Genomic DNA, 18,155 nt, shown 5'->3' with positions numbered 1-18,155 from the left:
TGCGTGCAGTATCAAGTATTTTAATGGCAACAATAGAATATACACACTCACAGTGTAAATAAACGAAAGGTCAGCATTTTGGAGACGCTGTATGGGGTTCATCCGCTCTGGGGGGGGGGGTCTCAGTCTGGTTCCGGATGGTCGCCGTCATGCTGGTGGTTCCCAGCACTTCCAAGTCCATGGGTATAAGCAGAGAAGCGCCGCCAACATCACTTCCGGGTGTAGGTGAATGTCAGATGGAGCTTGGGTGGTGCGCGCGTTGGCAGCATGCGTGCTCCTTCCTCAGGCATAAGGTTCAGCCATCTTAGTGATGGTATAAGTGTACTTCCAAGACTGGTGGGCGGAGATCAACTAAACCCACCAGTCTAGAAAAATAAGCTGACAAAGCACTTAAATAACTGGTTTGAACTTTTTAAAAACAACAACCAACATATGTAAATATAAATTACTATAAATACAGTTTGGATAAGAAGAATGAAAAGGAGGGAGACGGTGAACAGATTGTTAGAAGGGATGGGGTGGGGGGAAAACAGGAAGGAAAGGGGAAAAAATGTAAGTGGGAGTAGAAATAAAAATAAAGTGGAAAATAAAATTAAGAATAAACAGAAAATAAAGAAACAAATAAAAATAAATGTAAATATAATGAAATAAATGTAATATATTAAAATAAAGAAATATAATAATAACAATAATAAAACATATATAAAAAATTATAATAAAAATAAAGAGTTGAAAATAATAGAAAAAATAACACTGATATTAAGGAATAATTAAGAGGGGAAAAAATCATAATGATAATAATAGAAAGGGGAGTGAAAAGAAAATTATTATAGTACAGAGCGGATGATAAAAAAAAAAAAAGAGTATATAAATGGTGAATGAATAACAATGCATGGATAAAAACAGGCAGACATGGTATACTTACTATTATGGAAGGTCAAGGATGAAAATAAAGACCATAAGGGTCCATAGCCTGAAAATAATAGATGGAAAATATTTGAGTGAGAAAACTCAATACCTGAGAGGGCATATATACATACATACATACATATACATATACAAACAGACACAGAAAAAGTATTTGCCCCCTTTCTTATTTTTTAATTTGTCACACTAAAATGACTCAGATCAAACAAATGTTATTACACAAAGATAACCCGAGTAAATACAAAATGCAGTTTTTATATGTTGGTTTCATTGATTCAGGCAAAAAAGCTGTCCAAACCTGACTTTACTTTATGTGAAAAAGTAATTGCCCCCTAAACCTAATAACTGGTTGTGCCACCCTTGGCGGCAAAAACTGCAATTAAGCATTTGCGATAACTGACAATGAGTCTTTCACATTGCTATGGAGCAATTTTGGCCCACTCTTCTTTGCAGAATTGTTTTGATTCAGCCACATTGGAGGGTTTTCCAGCATGAACGACATGTGTAAGGTCATGATACAGCATCTCAATTGGATTTAAGTATGGTCTTTGAATAGGCCACTCCAAAAACCTAAATCTTGCTTTGTTTGAACCATTTGGAGGTGGACTTGCTGTTGTGTTTTGTATCACTGTCCTGCTGCATAACTCAAGTGCGCTTGAGATCATGAACTGATGGCCGGACATTCTTCTTTAGGATTTTCTGGTAGAGCTCAGAATTCATGGTTCCATCAATTAAGGTAAGTCGTCCATGTCCTGAAGCTGCAAAGCAGCCCCAGACCATCACGCTAACACCACCACGCTAACACCACCATGTCTGACTGTTGGTATGATGTTCTTGTTATGAAATGCTGTATTAGTTTTCTGACAGAAGTAACCGGATGCACACCTTCCAAAAAGTAAAATTTTTGTCTCATCAGTCCACAGAATTTTTGCCTAAAAGCCTTGAGTATAATCAAGATGTTTTTGGTAAATGTGAGATGAGCCCTTGTGTTATTTTTGGTGAGCAGTGGCTTGGCCTTGGAACTCTCCCATGGATGCCATTTTTGTCCAGTCTCTTCTTGTTGAATCAAGATACACTGATCTTACCTGAGGCAAGTGAGGCCTGCAGTTCTTTAGATGTTGTTCTGGGTTCTTTTTTGACTTCCTGGATGAGTCAACCTTGTGCTCTTGGGGTCATTTTGGCCGGCCACTCCTGGTAAGGTTCACCTCTGTTCCAGGTTATCTCCATTTGTGGATAATGGCTCTCACCGTGGTTTGCTGGTGTCCCAAAGCCTTAGAAATTTCTTTGTAATGCTTTCCAGACTGATACATGTCAATGACTTTGTTTCTCATCTCTTTTTGAATTCCTTTAGGTCACAGCATGGTGTGTTGCTTTTTGAGATCTTTTTTGGTGTGCTTCACTTTGTCAGACAACTTTTATTTAAGTAACTATTGATTCAACAGGTCTGGCAGTAATCAAGCCTGGGTGTGGCAAGTGAAAATTAACTCGGTTTTCAAAAGAATTGTGGTTAATCACAGTTCATTCATGATTCAGCATGGGAGGAGGAAATTACTTTTTCACAGGGCCAGGCAGGTTTAAACTGCTTTTTTCCCCTAATAAATGAAATAATTTACTCTGGTTATCTTTGTGTAATATTAAAATTAGTTTGATCTGAATCATTTAAGTGTGGGAAATATGCAAAAAAAAAAAAAAATCAGGAAGGGGGCAAATACTTTTTACAGCACTGTATATACATACATACATGCAGGGGGAGAGACAAAACATCTGTATGAGAAGAATGAGAGCGCTCTCATAGGGGCACTGATAACACAAAATCAGGATCGTGCCTGAGACCCATGTGTAAGGAACCAACTGTGAAGAGGCAGTGGTGTGAATTATAGAAGGGGATTACTCTCTAACTTCTCATTCAATCTTCCTGGAGCCAAAGTATCTAACCAATATATCCAGTATGATTCACGGGCACAAAAGCGCTTAAAACGTTCTGCTACAGGAAGATTCTTGGGCATAACTTAAATCACCCAAACTTTCAGTTCTTGGGAAGATTGCTGATGGTGTGTAAGAAAATGTTTGGGTACACTGTGTATATTGGACCCTGCATCTACTAGCTGCCTGTGTTCACCAATTCTTTTTATGTATGGCCCGGATAGTATAATAACATAAAGGAGGCCACAGGCACAGGACATACAATAGACCAAGAATTCTGAAGAACAAGTATAAAAATCATACGTGTTACCTTTTGGAAGAAAACTTTTTGTTCATGGCAAACATGTTGGCATGTGAGGCATAATGCCTTTCTGCACTGATGCATGCCTCTAATGTTAAAAAACTTAAATGGAGCACTGCCTTTGGTGGAGGGCGATTTAATTTTACTGGGCACAATCTGAGATTTTATATTTCTGGCCCGTCTGTATGAGATTAGTGGTCGATCTGAAATGGTGCATGTAGGATGAGGGTCCTCTTGCAGGATGGACCAGTGTTTAAGGAATATGCGTTCTATTTTTCTGAATTGGGAGTGGAAGTTGGTAGTGAATCTAATGCATTGTGCTCTTGGACCTGTTCTGGCCTTTCTATCAACTGGAGCCTCATTGTATTTATAGAATGCGAATGTCTCTTCTACACTTGCCAAAGGGTAACCTTTTTCCAGGAACTTATGCTTTAACAATGACCCATGGGTCTCGTAGTCTGCCACCACCAGCACGGTCGCGACCATCTGGGACCAGACTGAGACCTCCACCTGCCGCAGCACGTCCTCCCCCCCAGAGCAGATGAACCCCATACAGTTTCTCCACAATGCTGACCTTCCTTTATTTACACTGTGAGTGTGTTTATTCTATTGTTGCCTTTAACCACTTTCAGACCGGACCATTTTGCTGGTAAATGACCAGAGGTCTTTTTACAATTTGGCACTGCGCTGCTTTAACTGGTAATTGCGCGGTCATGCAATGTTGTACCCAAACAAAATTTGCGTCCTTTTCTTCCCACAAATAGAGCTTTCTTTTGATGGTATTTGATTGCCTCTGCGATTTTTATTTTTTGCGATATAAATGGAAAAAGACCGCAAATTTTGAAAAAAAATGATATTTTCTACATTTTGTTATTAGAAAAATCCAATAAATTCAATTTTAGTCATACATTTAGGCCAAAATGTATTCAGCCACATGTCTTTGGTAAAAAAAAAGTCAATAACTGTATATTTATTGGTTTGCGCAAAGTTTACGACTGCCTATCTCATTTCTTGAGGTGCTAAAATGGCAGGGCAGTACAAAACCCCCCCAAATTACCCCATTTTGGAAAGTAGACCCCCTAAGGAAATTGATAAGTGGCATGTTGAGCCCATCGAATATTTTATTTTTTTGCCTCAAGCGATTGAATAATGACAAAAAAATAATTTTTTTTTTTTTTATATACAAAGTTGTCACTAAATGATATATTGCTCACACATGCTATGGGCATATGTGAAATGACACCCCAAAATAAATTCTGCTGCTTCTCCTGAGTACGGGGATACCACATATGTGGGACTTTTTGGGAGCCTAGCCACGTACGGGGCCCCGAAAACCAAGAACCGCCTTCAGGTTTTCTAAGGGCGTAAATATTTGACTTCACTCCTCACTACCTATTACAGTTTTGAAGGCCATAAAATGCCAAGATGGCACAAAACCCCCACAAATGACCCCATTTTAGAAAGTAGACACCCCAAGCTATTTGCTGAGAGGCATGTTGAGTCCATGGAATATTTTATATTTTGCCACAAGTTGCGGGAAAATTACAAACTTTTTTTTTTTTTTTTTTCACAAAGTTGTCACTAAATGATATATTGCTCACGCATGCCATGGGCATATGTGAAATGACACCCCAAAATAAATTCTGCTGCTTCTCCTGAGTACGGGGATACCACATATGTGGGACTTTTTGGGAGCCTAGCCGCGTACGGGGCCCCGAAAACCAAGCACCGCCTTCAGGCTTTCTAAGGGTGTTACAGTTTTGAAGGCCATAAAATGCCAAGATGGCACAAACCCCCCCCCAAATGACCCCATTTTGGAAAGTAGACACCCCTAAATTTAGGGGTACACTAGTGAGACTAGGTAATAAATGGCGGGTGCCCTGAAACTATAAAAAAAATAACTAACCAACCAGCGTCACCTGTAACAGTTATATGGTGATCACTGGTGAAAGGGTTAACTAGGGGGCAATCAGGGGGCTTTATGCGGTAGTATATGGGGGTCCCTGGCGCTATAAAAAGCTGCGGCGAACCTAAATACCTACCTGCCTAACTAGCGTCACCTGTGACACTAATACAGTGATCAGAAAAACGATCGCTTATTAGGCTGGGTTCACACTGGAGCGATGTGGGAACGCCACAAATGCGCGGCGGGTTCCCGCATCACATGCCTCCCGGCGGCAGTTCACACTGCCCTATGCGAACTGCTGGGAGTGTCAGTGAAATGTTAATGACACCCCCAGATCAGTTCGCATATCGCAGTGCGATCTGCAAACTCGGATCGCATGGTGTGAACACCCATGCGATCCGATTCTGCTGCGGACCAAAAAAAGGGTCCCGTGCGAGTTTGCGGCAGGTGCGGCGGGTGCGACACGAATTCAGCCATACTATCTGTATGGCTGAACTCGAATCGCACAGAGATCGGATGTGATTTGCACTGCAGTGCGGTGCGAATCACATCCGTTCTCATAAACCGCTGCAATGTGAACCCAGCCTTAGTGACACTGGCGACGGGGGGTGATCACGGGGTTAAACCTTTATTGGGGGGGTTAGGGGGGTACCTTAGAACTAAAGGGGGCTAACCCTAACTGCCCTAACAGTTATTACAGTCACAAATGACAACAATGCAAAAAAAAAAAAAAAAAGCAATTGGTGTCACTGTGACTGGGGGGGCAGGGGTAATTGGGGGGGTGATCGGGGGGTAAAGGGGGGGTGTGAGTGTGCCTGGCATGTTCTACTGTATGTGTGGTGTGTTGGTGCAACTCACCGAACCTCTCTCCTCGGTGCCGGAACGAAAAATACCGACACGGAGGAGAGAATACATCACTTCCTCTCCTGTGTTTACATTACAGGAGAGGAAGTGATGTCACGGAGGATTTCCATTCGTCGAGAGCGATTGCGAGGGGGTGGCCATGAATGAATGGCCGCCCCCTCATCCCGGATCGCTCTCGAAGGAATGCCGACCGCCGCAGGCACCGGGGGGGGGGCCCGATCGGGCCCCCCACCCGCGGGCAGGCAGGGACTTATATATACGCCCATATGCCTGCCCGTGCCATTCTGCCGACGTATATCGTCGTGCGGCGGTCGGCAAGTGGTTAAAATACTTGATATACTGCACTCAGGTGGCGCTGTTTTCTTTCCTTTGCCTGTGTCGGAGGGGGGCGTCTGTGCTGATAATCCTCACATTGATTATCAGCACAGCCTCAATCAAAAGGTGCCCATCAGCTGCCAACCTGTCCCCGTCTATAAAGCCTGTCAGCGTCCATGAAAGTACAGTGCCCAAAAAATGCCAATCAGTACCCCATCAAAGTTCCAATCAGTATCACGCAGTAAAGCCTGTCATTAGCTCCTCATCAGTGCTGCCTATCCAGTGCCACCTATCAGTGCCCATCAGAGCCGTCAGTGCTGCCTATCAGTGCCTATCTTTTTTTTTTTTCAAAATTGTGGCTCTTTTTTTGTTTATAGTGCAAAAATGAAAAACCACAGAGGCGATCAAATACCACCAAAAGAAAGCTCTCTTTGTGGGAAGAAAATAATAAAAAATTTAGTTTGGGTACAGTTTTGCCTGACCGCACAATTGTCATTCATTGTGCAACAGTGTTGAAAGCTAAAAATTGTCCTGGGCAGGAATGGGGGAAAGTGCCTAGTATTGAAGTGGTTAATCTGGCAGGGGCTATGAACTAGAAACAGCCCAGGACCCACAGTTAATTAACCAGTTGCTGACCGCCCCGCAAACATTTACTGCGGGGCGGCGGCCTATCTGCATGAAATCGCATACCTGTATGTGATTCGCACCGGCGATGATCGGATTAGATTCAGAACCGATCAATCATCAGGTCCAGGCCAATGATGGCCTGGACCTGCTGATCAGTTCTGACAAATGGCAGAATGTCCTGTGCCTGTGTAATGTAAACAAAGGCACAGGAAATTATGTAATCTCTCCTGGAGTCCTTTTCGGATCCAGCGTGAGAGAAGAGAACATCTACTCTGCCCTACACTGACACAGAACACATAGTTTGGTGCATTTAAACCCTTAATTGCCCCCTAGTTAACCCTTTCACAGTGTCATTCAGTACAGTGTACAAATATTTTATTTATTTCAGGTACTTATATAGTGCCATCCATTTACGCAGCACTTTACATATATATATATTATACATTCACATCAATCCCTGCCCTCAAGGAGCTTACCATCTAAGTTCCCTAACTCGCATTCATACATAGACATACTAGGGTCAATTTAGATAGGAACCAATCAACCTGCCAGCATGTCTTTGTAGTGTGGGAAGAAATCCATGCAAGCACAGGGAGAACATGCAAACTTCAGACATTGATTGGTGATTGGGATTTGAACCAATGACTCTTGCTACTAGGCAAAAGTGCTAACCACTACACTACCGTGCTGCCCGGTGTTTTACTGATCACTGTATTAGTGTCACTGGTGACGCTATATAGCTTTTCAGCAAATAGTTTGGGGTGTCTACTTTCTGAAAAGGGGTCATGGGGGGGGGGGGGGGGTATTTGCTATCTTGGCATTTCAGGGCCTCCAAAACTGTGATGGGTAGTAAGGAAGTGAAAGGAGCAATATACACCCTTAGAAAGCCTGAGGGCGGTGATTGGTTTTTGGGGTCCTGTACACAGATGGGCTCCCAAAATGGCTCACACATTTGGTATCCCCATACTTAGGAGAAGCAGCAGAATGTATTTTGGGGTGTAATTCCACATATACCCATGGCATGTGTGAGCAATATATAATTTCAGTGATAACTTTGTGTAAAATCTTTCTTTTTATTTTGTAATTTTTCAAACATATGTGACAAAAATAATTAAATATTCAATGGGCTCAACATGCCTCTCAGCAAATTCCTTGGGGTGTCTACTTTCTGAAATGGGGTAACTGGGGGGCGGAGGGGGGGTTGTACTGTCCTGCCTTTCTAGCACCTCAAGAAAGTCAAAAAAAGCTGAGTAAATTCCAGTATATACAATGTTGTAAAAAAGTATTTGCCCCCTTTCTGATTTTTTTTGCATATTTGTCACACTTAAATGACTCAGATCATCAAACAAATTTTATTCTTACACAAAGATAACCTGAGTAAATACAAAATGCAATTTTTAAATGATGATTTAATTTATTAAGGCAAAAAAGCTGTCCACATCTGCCTGGCTTTATGTGAAAAAGTAATTGTCCCCTAAACCTAATAACTGGTTGTGTCACCCTTGGCAGCAACAACTGAAATCAAGCGTTTGCGATAACTGGCAATGAGTTTTTCACATTGCTGTGGAGCAATTTTGGCCCACTCTTCTTTGCAGAATTGTTTTAATTCAGCCACATTGGAGGGTAGGGATGAGCCGAACACCCCCCTGTTCTGCGAACAGACCTAAACTTTGTGTGAACTTTAGAACCCTATTAAAGTCTATGGGACTCGAACGTTCACAATCTAAAGTGCTCATTTTAAAGGGTAATATGCAAGTTACTGTCCTAAAAAGTGTTTGGGGACCTGGGTCCTGCCCCAGGGGACATGGATCAATGCAAAAAAAAGTTTTAAAAACGGCAGTTTTTTCAGGAGCAGTGATTTTAATAATGATTAAAGTGAAACAATAAAAGTGTAATATTCCTTTAAATTTCGTAGCTGGGGGGTATCTATAGTATGCCTGTGAAGGGGCGCATGTTTCTGGTGCTTAGAACTGTCCCTGCACAAAGTGTCATTTGTGCAGGAAAAAATCACTTGCGGCTATATTGTTGGCTCCCCGTAATACAGAGAACACTCAATGAGTATTCTCTGCATTAGCCGACAATTCACTCATTCATTGATAAAAAAAAAAAAAAAAGCGTGGGGGTTCCCCTAAATTCAATTACCAGGCCCTTCAGGTCTGATATGGATATTAAGGGGAACCCCGCATCAAAAAAAAAAAAATTGACGTGGGGGTCCCCCTAAAAATCCATACCAGACCCTTTATCTGAGCACGCAACCTGGCAGGCCGCAGGAAAAGAGGGGGGGACGAGAGAGCGCCCCCCCCTCCCTCCTGAACCGTACCAGGCCACATACCCTCAACATTGGGAGGATGCTTTGGGGGTCTGTGACCCCTAAAAGCACCTTGTCCCCATGTTGATGAGGACAAGGGCCTCATCCTCACAACCCTGGCCGGTGGTTGTGAGGGTCTGCGGGCGGGGGGCTTATCAGAATCTGGAAGCCCCCTTTAACAAGGGGACCCCCAGATCCCGCTCCCCCCTGTTTGAAATGGTAAGGGGGTACGAAAGTACCCCTACCATTTCACAAAGAAAGTGTAAAAATGGTTAAATAAGACAAACACACTTTTGAAAAATTCCTTTATTAAAAAAAAAAAAAAAAAAAGATTCCAGCGGTGCTAATCCACTCTTGCTATCCAGCGACGAATCTCCGGGGTCCAGCGATGGATGATCATATCCAGCGACGGGGGATTTCTCAGTCCAGCGCTGTCCATACATCCGTGTTCTGTCTCCACTGCAGAGACACTGCGGAGATCCCAGCGCTGACGTTTCTTATATTAGGAGGGCGGGGCCACCCGTCACCTGACCCCGCCCCTCTGACACTGGAGAGGGAAGCCAGGGGTTCCCCAGTGACGTATGGGTGACCCCGCCCCCTCTGATGTAACGCAGGTTTCCTTTCTCCCATAGACTTTTATAGGGTGTTCCGGCTTTTCGAATTTGCTGCGAACAGCCCAAATTGTTCACTATTCGCTGAACAGGCGAACAGGCAATGTTCGAGTCGAACATGAGTTTGACTCGAACTCGAAGCTCATCCCTATTGGAGGGTTTTCCAGCATGTGCAGCCTGTGTAAGGTCACGATACAGAATCTCAATTAGATTTAAGTCCGGGCTTTGACTAGGCCATTCCAAAACCAAAATTTTGCTTTGTTTGAACTATTTGGAGGCGGACTTGCTGTTGTGTTTCAGATCACTGTCCTTCTGCATAACCCAAGTGAACTTGAGCTTGAGGTCACAAACTGATGGCCGGACATTCTCCTTTAGGATTTTCTGGTAGAGCTCAGAATTCATGGTTCCATCAAATATGGTAAGTCGTCCATGTCCTGAAGCTGCAGCCCCAGACCATCATGCTACCACCACCATGTCTGACTGTTGGTATGATGTTCTTGTTATGAAATGCTGTATTCGTTTTATGCCAGATGTATCGGGAGGCACACCTTCCAAAAAGTTAAATGTTTGTCTCATCAGTCCACAGAATATTTGCCTAAAAGTCTTGGGGATAATCAATTTTTTTTTGGTAAATGTGAGATGAGTTATGTGTTCTTTTTGGTCAGCAGTGGCTTTGGCCTTGGAACTCTCCCATGGATGCCATTTTTGCCCAATCACTTTCTTATTGTAGAATCATGAACACTGATCTTATCTGAGGCAAGTGAGGCCTGCAGTTCTTTAGATGATGTTCTGGGTTCTTTTATGACCTCCTGGATGAGCTGTGGTTGTGCCCCTGGATTGATTTTGGTAGGCCAGCCACTCCTGGGAAGGTTCACCACTGTTCCAAGCTTTCTCCATTTGTGGATAACTGCTCTCACCATGGTTCACTGGAGCCTTAGAAATTGCTTTGTACTCCTTTCCAGACTGATGTCAGTTACTTTGTTTCTCATCTGTTCTTCACTTTTTCTAGATGGCAGCATATGCTTTTTTTTTCCACTGAGCGGAACAGTTCGGGATGGTACAGTTTGGAAGTATTCGAATGGTCCAATCTATTCAGGTGAGCGTTTCCACTGCAAGTCGGACCACCAGGGGCCATACGGGGTTTAGAAAAAATGCCTTTGACGTGAACATTGACGTTTTTTCTGTCCACCAATCAGTGGAATGTATTGTGTGATGCCAGTAGCTCCGCCCTAACAGTACCGTACCATTTTCTATGGCCCCACATCTGAAGTAGAACCCTATGGTTCGGTTGTATGGGCTGCTTTCATAATGGAAACACTGAAAATAGCGTACCGCACCGAACTAAACCGAACCGATCCGCTCAGCGGAAATGAGGCAATAATGTGCTGCTTTTTGAGATCTTTTAGCTTGCTTCACTTTGTCAAACAGCTTCTATGTAAATGATTTCTTGATTCAACAGGTCTGGCAGTAATATGGCCTGGGTGTGCCATGTGAAATCTAACTCTGCTTTCCAAAAAATGTCATTAATCACAGTTCATTCATGATTTAGCAAAAGGGAAAGAGGGGGCAATTACTTTTTCACACAGGGACAGGCAGGTTTGGACAGCTTTTGCCATTAATAAATTAGATCCTCATTTACATACCGCATTTTGTATTTCCTCGGGTTATCTTTGTGTAATATTAAAATTTGTATGATAATCTGAGTAATTTAAGTGACAAATATGCAAAAAAAAAAAATCATGGCAAATACTTTTCACAGCACTGTATATACCATAGTTTGTAGATGCTATAACTTTTGTGCAAACCAAAAAATATATGCTTATTGGGATTTATTTTTTTACCAAAGACATGTAGCTGAATACATTTTGGGCTAATTGTATGACATAAATTGAGTTTATTGGATATTTTTTTTATAACAAAGTAGAATTTTTTTTTTTTTTACTTTTCCGTCTTGCTTCGTTTATATCGCAAAACATAAAAATCTCAGTAGTAATCAAATCACACCAAAAGAAAGCTCCATTTGTGGGAAAAAAAGGACATATCTTTCGTTTGGGTACAGCGGTGCAGAACCGCACAATTACCAGTTAAAGTAGCGCAGTTCCACATTGCAAAAAATGCTCTGGTCAGGAAGGAGGTAAAACCTTCCAGAGGTCAAGTGGTTAATCCACTGCTTAAAAGGCATCCCAGTAGGCGTCCACTTCCAGGTATGGAAAATAATTTCAGTTGCAGTTGCCCATAGTACCTTTGTGAACTTGAGGAAAATTAAAAGATTCTAGCCATGTGCTGTAGGCAAGACCGTCGCCTTTTTTAATTAATATACACCTGTTTTTATTTTGGGCATGAAGAAAACCTGTCCCAATAACACTATCATTTATGAATATTAAGGTTATTTCATTCATGTTCAAAATGAGTTTTGTCTCCTATCATGAACTTGTTTTTGTAACATAACTTAGCGTAGCTTAGACATCTGGATAGGCTATAACCCTCTTCGATAAAACACTGTTTTCAAGCTGGGCAGAAGGTCACAGATAAAAGTTCATGTTCATTTGCTCATGATAATCTAGCACACAGAAAATGGAACTGAACATCTGGACACTTGGACTGTCACATTGAACTGTAAATAATTTATGGACTGGTTTGTTTTGTATTCTCTGTTTGTACTCACTCTGTAAAATTGGATTTCATGGGAGTCAGATCAATTTCTATGAAGACATCTACTCTTACACCCGATGGGTTTGGTTGGCAAATGTGACTGCAATGAGCTTTGTTGATTACTACACATTTTAAGTGCAGTGGGAGGCACATTTGCTCAGAAAACATCCTGTTAGAGAAGATAAAGAGTCTTCACAGGCTTCAGAATGACAGACAAAATGCTCTATGGTTACATACTTTCTCATCCCATGTACAGTGTATTATCTATAAAACATTCACACTTTGCCCTCCAATGCATTTTGTATACATCCAATTTCTACTGACATATTTATGAGAAGCACTTGCCTGAATTACATAAAGAATATTTAGGTTGTTTTTATATATATGTGTATATAATAATATATATACAGTGTGTGTATATGTATGTATGACTATGTGTGTGTATGTATGTATGTATGTATATATATATATATATATATTCACTTTTTATTAGGGGTTGTAGAAAACCTGTATACGGAATTTGGTGTGTTTTTTTGTTTTCTTGTGAAGGTGAATTTACGCAAACCTTTTTAGTCTTAAACCAATATTTTTTTTTGCACTACTTACTTGTAATAAAGATGATCTGTTGAGGACATGCCTGTCCCTTCTCCCCTGAGAAAAGTTCTTAGGTTTTATTGCCTCTAACATTATCTGTGAATAAGGGAGAGAATAATCCTCTGACTGATCAGGCCCCCTCCCCCCCTCCCGCGAAACCCCCATCATATACTTATCGCAGAGGCAAAGCTTGGGGAGAGGCGCGAGATCTGTAGTACAGACCCAAAAACCACTTGAAGTTCAGCAGCATGAAGAGGACAGGGAAGACCTGAAGTGGAGGTTTCTACAGAACCCTGCAGCCTGCACATCATGTGACATGCAGGCATGTAATGTAAGCTGTGGAGAAAAATTTTTTTTTTAAAACTAAATTTCATCTTTAAAATGTATGAAAACCTCAAATCTAATTTGCACAGTGTTTGCCATCATAACTCGCAATATGCAGTTTTTGCAACCAAAATGATTTTTGTAAACTTGTTACTGAGTTTAGTACCTGGAAAACTGCCAGCAACAGCACTCCTATGGCCACTGCCTTGCAATCATTAGCACTGTCATCCTGCCTGTGCACTACTTTAGTTAGTTGTTGGACTGTCAGTCAGATAAACTGGAGAAGCACAAAAAAAAAAAAAAAAAACACAACAGTTGAGAGTTGTTAAAAGACTCACTATAGGCATACTTTTATTAAAATTATTAATTTTGACCAAACTGGCAAAATCCATTTCCTTTACTAACTGTTGTGGCTGCTGTTAGAGCTGTGTACACTGTTGTGTTCTGGCAGCAGCACGGGTACTTCCCAGCTATTCACACGAAACCTTGTATTTTTTATCAATGAATACAATGCTTCCTCTGACTGGCTGAAGTGGAGAGGCAGACATATGATGTCATGATCTCAGTCAATTGGAGAAAACCTTGTTTTCATTGAATAAAAATTAAAGTCCATCTATGATTTCTCATATGTTTCATTTACTTCAACAGCTGCAGCTCCTTACCATATATCTTGACTCTGATCTTGTCCACTTGACAAAAAAACCAAGCATAAAAGTCTTCAGAATACAGGCCCTGGGAGTTGTAAAAATCTGGCATGTATTTTTAGCTCCCCAGGATCTAGCAAAAAAAGAAAGTAGACTTTTCCTACATGAAGCTATTACTCTAAAAATGTACATTACTATTACTAAGGCAGTGAAACACCTGTGCAGAATAATGGTAGGCCTGCAAACATGACCTGTTGGGCCACCTTGAGGACTGGAGTTGAGAAACACTGTACTAGAGCCTCTAAGACCAAGATGACTGTTTTTCCTAATTGTAAATGGGACACTGGGTGACATACTTCTGATAAATTGAATTATGCTACTGCCTTTAGGAGATTGAACACTGGCAAACCACGCTGTAAGACAGCACAATATAACTTCTCCCACTTCCATCATGCTCCAGTTCCTTGCTAGCATCCTGGGAGAATGGATGTCCTTTCTCCCCTGATAGAAGTAAACCTATTTCTAACTTTTTCTGCTTTTTTTCAAGATTTTCTTTTGTTGTAGCCAGATTCTACAGTTCCTTCAGCGCCAGAGGTGCTACTTTGCAGCTTTCCAAATCAGCTGATTGTTGGCATAGCCACATCATCTGTACTCACACTCTACTTTGAGGAAGAAGTGGGGTCAGCTTGTGTTCTGTAGGCCTGTCGCTCTGCTGAGATGCTCTCTTATGCCGCGTACACACGATCGGAATTCTCGGCGGAAAAAGCTCTGATGGTTTTCCCGATGGAATTCTGACGGAATTCGGCTCAAGCTGTCTTGCCTACACATGGTCACATCAAATTCCGATCATTTATAACGCGGTGACGTACAACACGTACAACGTGACTAGAAAAAGGAAGTTCAATAGCCAGTAGCCAATAGCTTCTGTCTCGTAGTTGACTCTGAGCATGCGTGATTTTTGGCATGGCAGAATTGCATACACACGATCGGAATTACCGATAGAAAGTTTTTCCATCGGGAAAATTGAGAACATGCTATCAATTTTTGGCTGGCAGAAATTCGGACACCTAAATTCCGAAAGAGTATACACACGGTCGCATTTTCCTATGAAAAGCTCTCATCAGTCTTTTTCTGGCCGGAATTCCGATCGTGTGTACGCGGCATAAGAGATGCTGTGTGTAATGAGGGAGTTATCCAAAGAAAGCTTTACAGGTCAAGGGCTGTGGGACACCAGTCTGGTGGAACCATATACCTGAAGACTCCTTTGGGAAATCCAAGAAAGGTATAGAGACATTCACGAGTCTTGAAGGGAAATAGATCACAGCAGCAGTTTATTGTCAACAATTCGATGGAGCTCAGTCTAGCTTTCTCAAGACTCTAGAGGATATGCCCACTGGGAGGGTGAAGGCTGTTTGGGTGGGACACGTCTTGTGGATTCTGCCTGTCTCCAACATGTTTACTTGGTGAAGACCACAGGGCATCTTAGGACTAACACTGTGGTAAGTCCAGGCTTTGTCCAGGAGGAATCCTCTGATATTTACTTCTATTAGGCTCTGGTCAAACCCTTAAGGGGTAAACTTCGGTGCTCCAGTTGCAACACTGTTGGTCGTGGGCCAGTGGTAAATAATTGCTGCACAGTATACCTCTACTCCTTCTGTGTGGGCCTCCCTTTGGGTTGTGACACTGCACATATGCCTGTTATTTTCCAGTGCATGCACAGACCTTTCAGTTGCACCACCACTGCCATGATCCTCAAAGTCTCATTAAGTTGGGCTCCCTGCTGCTTTACAGTAACAACCAGAATTAATGGGCAACTCCTCTTTTGTGGAATAAATATTGCATATAAAAATATAACATATACATTTGATACTCAAGCCATATTGTAATTTAATGTTATTATAATCTCCCTTTCTCTTACATTAATTGATGGGCGCAACTTCTTCTCATTCTCTAGGATTTATGTAGCGCCACCTACAGGAGTAGAACACATCACCACTTATGGGCAGTCCTAGGTGTTATGAATCCCCTTTCTGCAATAACTAGGCCAGCCAGTTATTTCTGGCAAGTGTTCGGGAGTGAGGACCTAGTTTCCTACTGGGACCTGTGGTTCCATGGCCTTTTTTTAACCTGGATCTTTTCTTGTGGAGATCTTCAACCAACAGCAGGGCTGGGCAACAGGCTGGATAATATAGATTTAGTGATCACCCCAGCCTGGCCAATGAGCACATGCAGACCTTTAACTATGCTGCGGGTCAATGGCAAGTGCCCCATCGTGGACTAGGCCAGCTGACAAGTTTAACGTCTCACAGGGGCACATATGACTGGGCACCTGTCATCTGTGTCATAGTTTTACCCTAGCCGACAGCCCCCCACCGCAGTGGGAGGCGGATCTGTCTTGGCCGTGTTAACCACAACCTTCACTGGATCATTAAATAGATTCTCCTCTTCCCTTCCTCGGGGTAATGTGTATAGTCCCCCTCAGGCCTTGGGTCTTCCCTGACAGTCTCAGACCCTCCCTTCCTCTTCTGCCCCTTTCCTTTGCTTGTGAGCCTACCTTGCTGATTTGACTAGTGACACTGAGTGGCTTTGAAATGGGATGCCATGGTCCTGGTGCTCTGTGGAGGCTACAGTCTCTCTGGCTAGATAGCAGCTGCTGCCATGCAGCTCTGGTGCGACCGGCAGCCATTTTCCCAGAGTCACTGTGGTCATTCTTGGTGTGCGTGGCCGGTAGCCATATTGCCATTGTCTGCGGGGTGACCATTTTGGGCTGGTCCCTTCTATGGTCTGGAGTATGTGCATGGGTAACCTCAGAGCTGGTAGGCGGAATTAGTTGCCCGCACTAGCATTACGATTGCTGGCACTGCATTGGGTTTTAGCCACAGCCCTTGAGTTTCAGACGCTTACTGAGTGCACTAAGCTTTTGCGCCAAGGTCTGGATATAGAGCAGCTCTCCGACCCATTTTACAAGGAACTTATGGACCAGTTAGTCCAGGGCCTTAAGTACATGTGTGACGCATCCTTAAATGTGGCCTCATTGCTTTTGAATCTTTCCGCCTCAGTGGTAGTGCTTTGACAAGTTCTTTAGCTCAAGTGTTCGTCTGCAGACCAAATGTCTAAAAAGGCCCATGTGAGCTTTCACTTCTAGGGAGAACTGGTGGGAAGAGTACCTTTCTCCCACAGTCATTGAAGGGGAGGGAACTTTTCCATAAGCATGGTCCTTCTTTCTCTTCGCACAGCCAGATCTTTTGTTCCTCTGCCTCTTTGGACAAAGTATCCAAGCCTTTCAAGGCTTCCACAGGTGGCACAAAGCACTCTTGGCCTCACAAGCCCACAGACAAGTCTTTCTAGCCATGAAGGCTTGCTCCACCAGTTCCCAGGGTGGGAGTAATCTTCATTGATTCACAGACCCCTGGACCTCACTGCTATTCGACAAATGGGCCACAAACTGATTGTGTCCAGCTACAAGATAGAAATTTGCTCCTGTTCACCAGAGAAATTATTTCCTTCCAGTCTTCATCTTTCTACGTCCCATCTTCAGGCTCTTTACAAGGTGGTGCAAGATCTGCTAATCCAGGGTGTGATTACCCTGGTTCTGAGCCTGGAGAGGTTTCAAGAGCTTTACTCCAACTTGTTTACGGTTCTGAAGAAGGAAGGAGTTCATTCAGTCTTGGAGCTCATGACCCTGAATTGCTTTGTGGGGTTGCAAGATTCAAGATGGAATCCATCTGTTTGGTGGTGGCCTCCCTTCATCAGGGGGATGTGTAGCTATCTGTGCTGGGTACCAACACTTTTTACACTTTGCTTCCTTTTGGCCTGGCCTCTGCTCCTTGAGTTTTCACCGAGCTTGGCTATCTGGACGACCTTCTCCTGTGAGCAGAGACTCTGTGCTGATGGACAATGTTATGATCATGATGCTCACTGTGGAAATTTTGCATGGGTCTTGAATCCTAAGAAGTCTGGTGTGCCCCAACCAGGAGGTTGGAGTATCTGGGTCCGATTCTCATCTTGGAGCAGGTCAAACTGTAGTTCGGCTGTTGGTGCAGTTCCACATGTGAGTTATGCAAAAGGAAATCTTGTCCCTGGACAGCCAGATTGGCCTGGATTAATGGGCCTTGGCCTCTATTCTCTAGTGACTCCAATATCCTTCTCTTCAGGCTGG

The 18,155-nt window shown here is 42.8% G+C and overlaps 1 long non-coding RNA gene across 1 annotated transcript; it reads right to left on the bottom strand.

Annotated features, from left to right (window-relative positions):
• LOC143976010 (uncharacterized) lies at window positions 1–12,531 on the bottom strand. The gene is made up of 3 exons (XR_013272446.1): window positions 12,448–12,531; window positions 926–973; window positions 1–448 (listed from the first exon to the last, which is right to left on the bottom strand). It is a non-coding gene; the product is annotated as an uncharacterized LOC143976010 (long non-coding RNA).
• Between the last annotated feature and the right edge of the window lie 5,624 nt (window positions 12,532–18,155).

The sequence above is a fragment of the Lithobates pipiens genome, unplaced genomic scaffold (assembly GCF_037356315.1).
Source record: "Lithobates pipiens isolate NorthernLeopardFrog02 unplaced genomic scaffold, aLitPip1_a1.2 Scaffold_13, whole genome shotgun sequence".
NCBI classification, from domain to species: Eukaryota; Metazoa; Chordata; class Amphibia; order Anura; family Ranidae; genus Lithobates; species Lithobates pipiens.
This window is presented reverse-complemented; position numbering and strand designations above follow the sequence as displayed.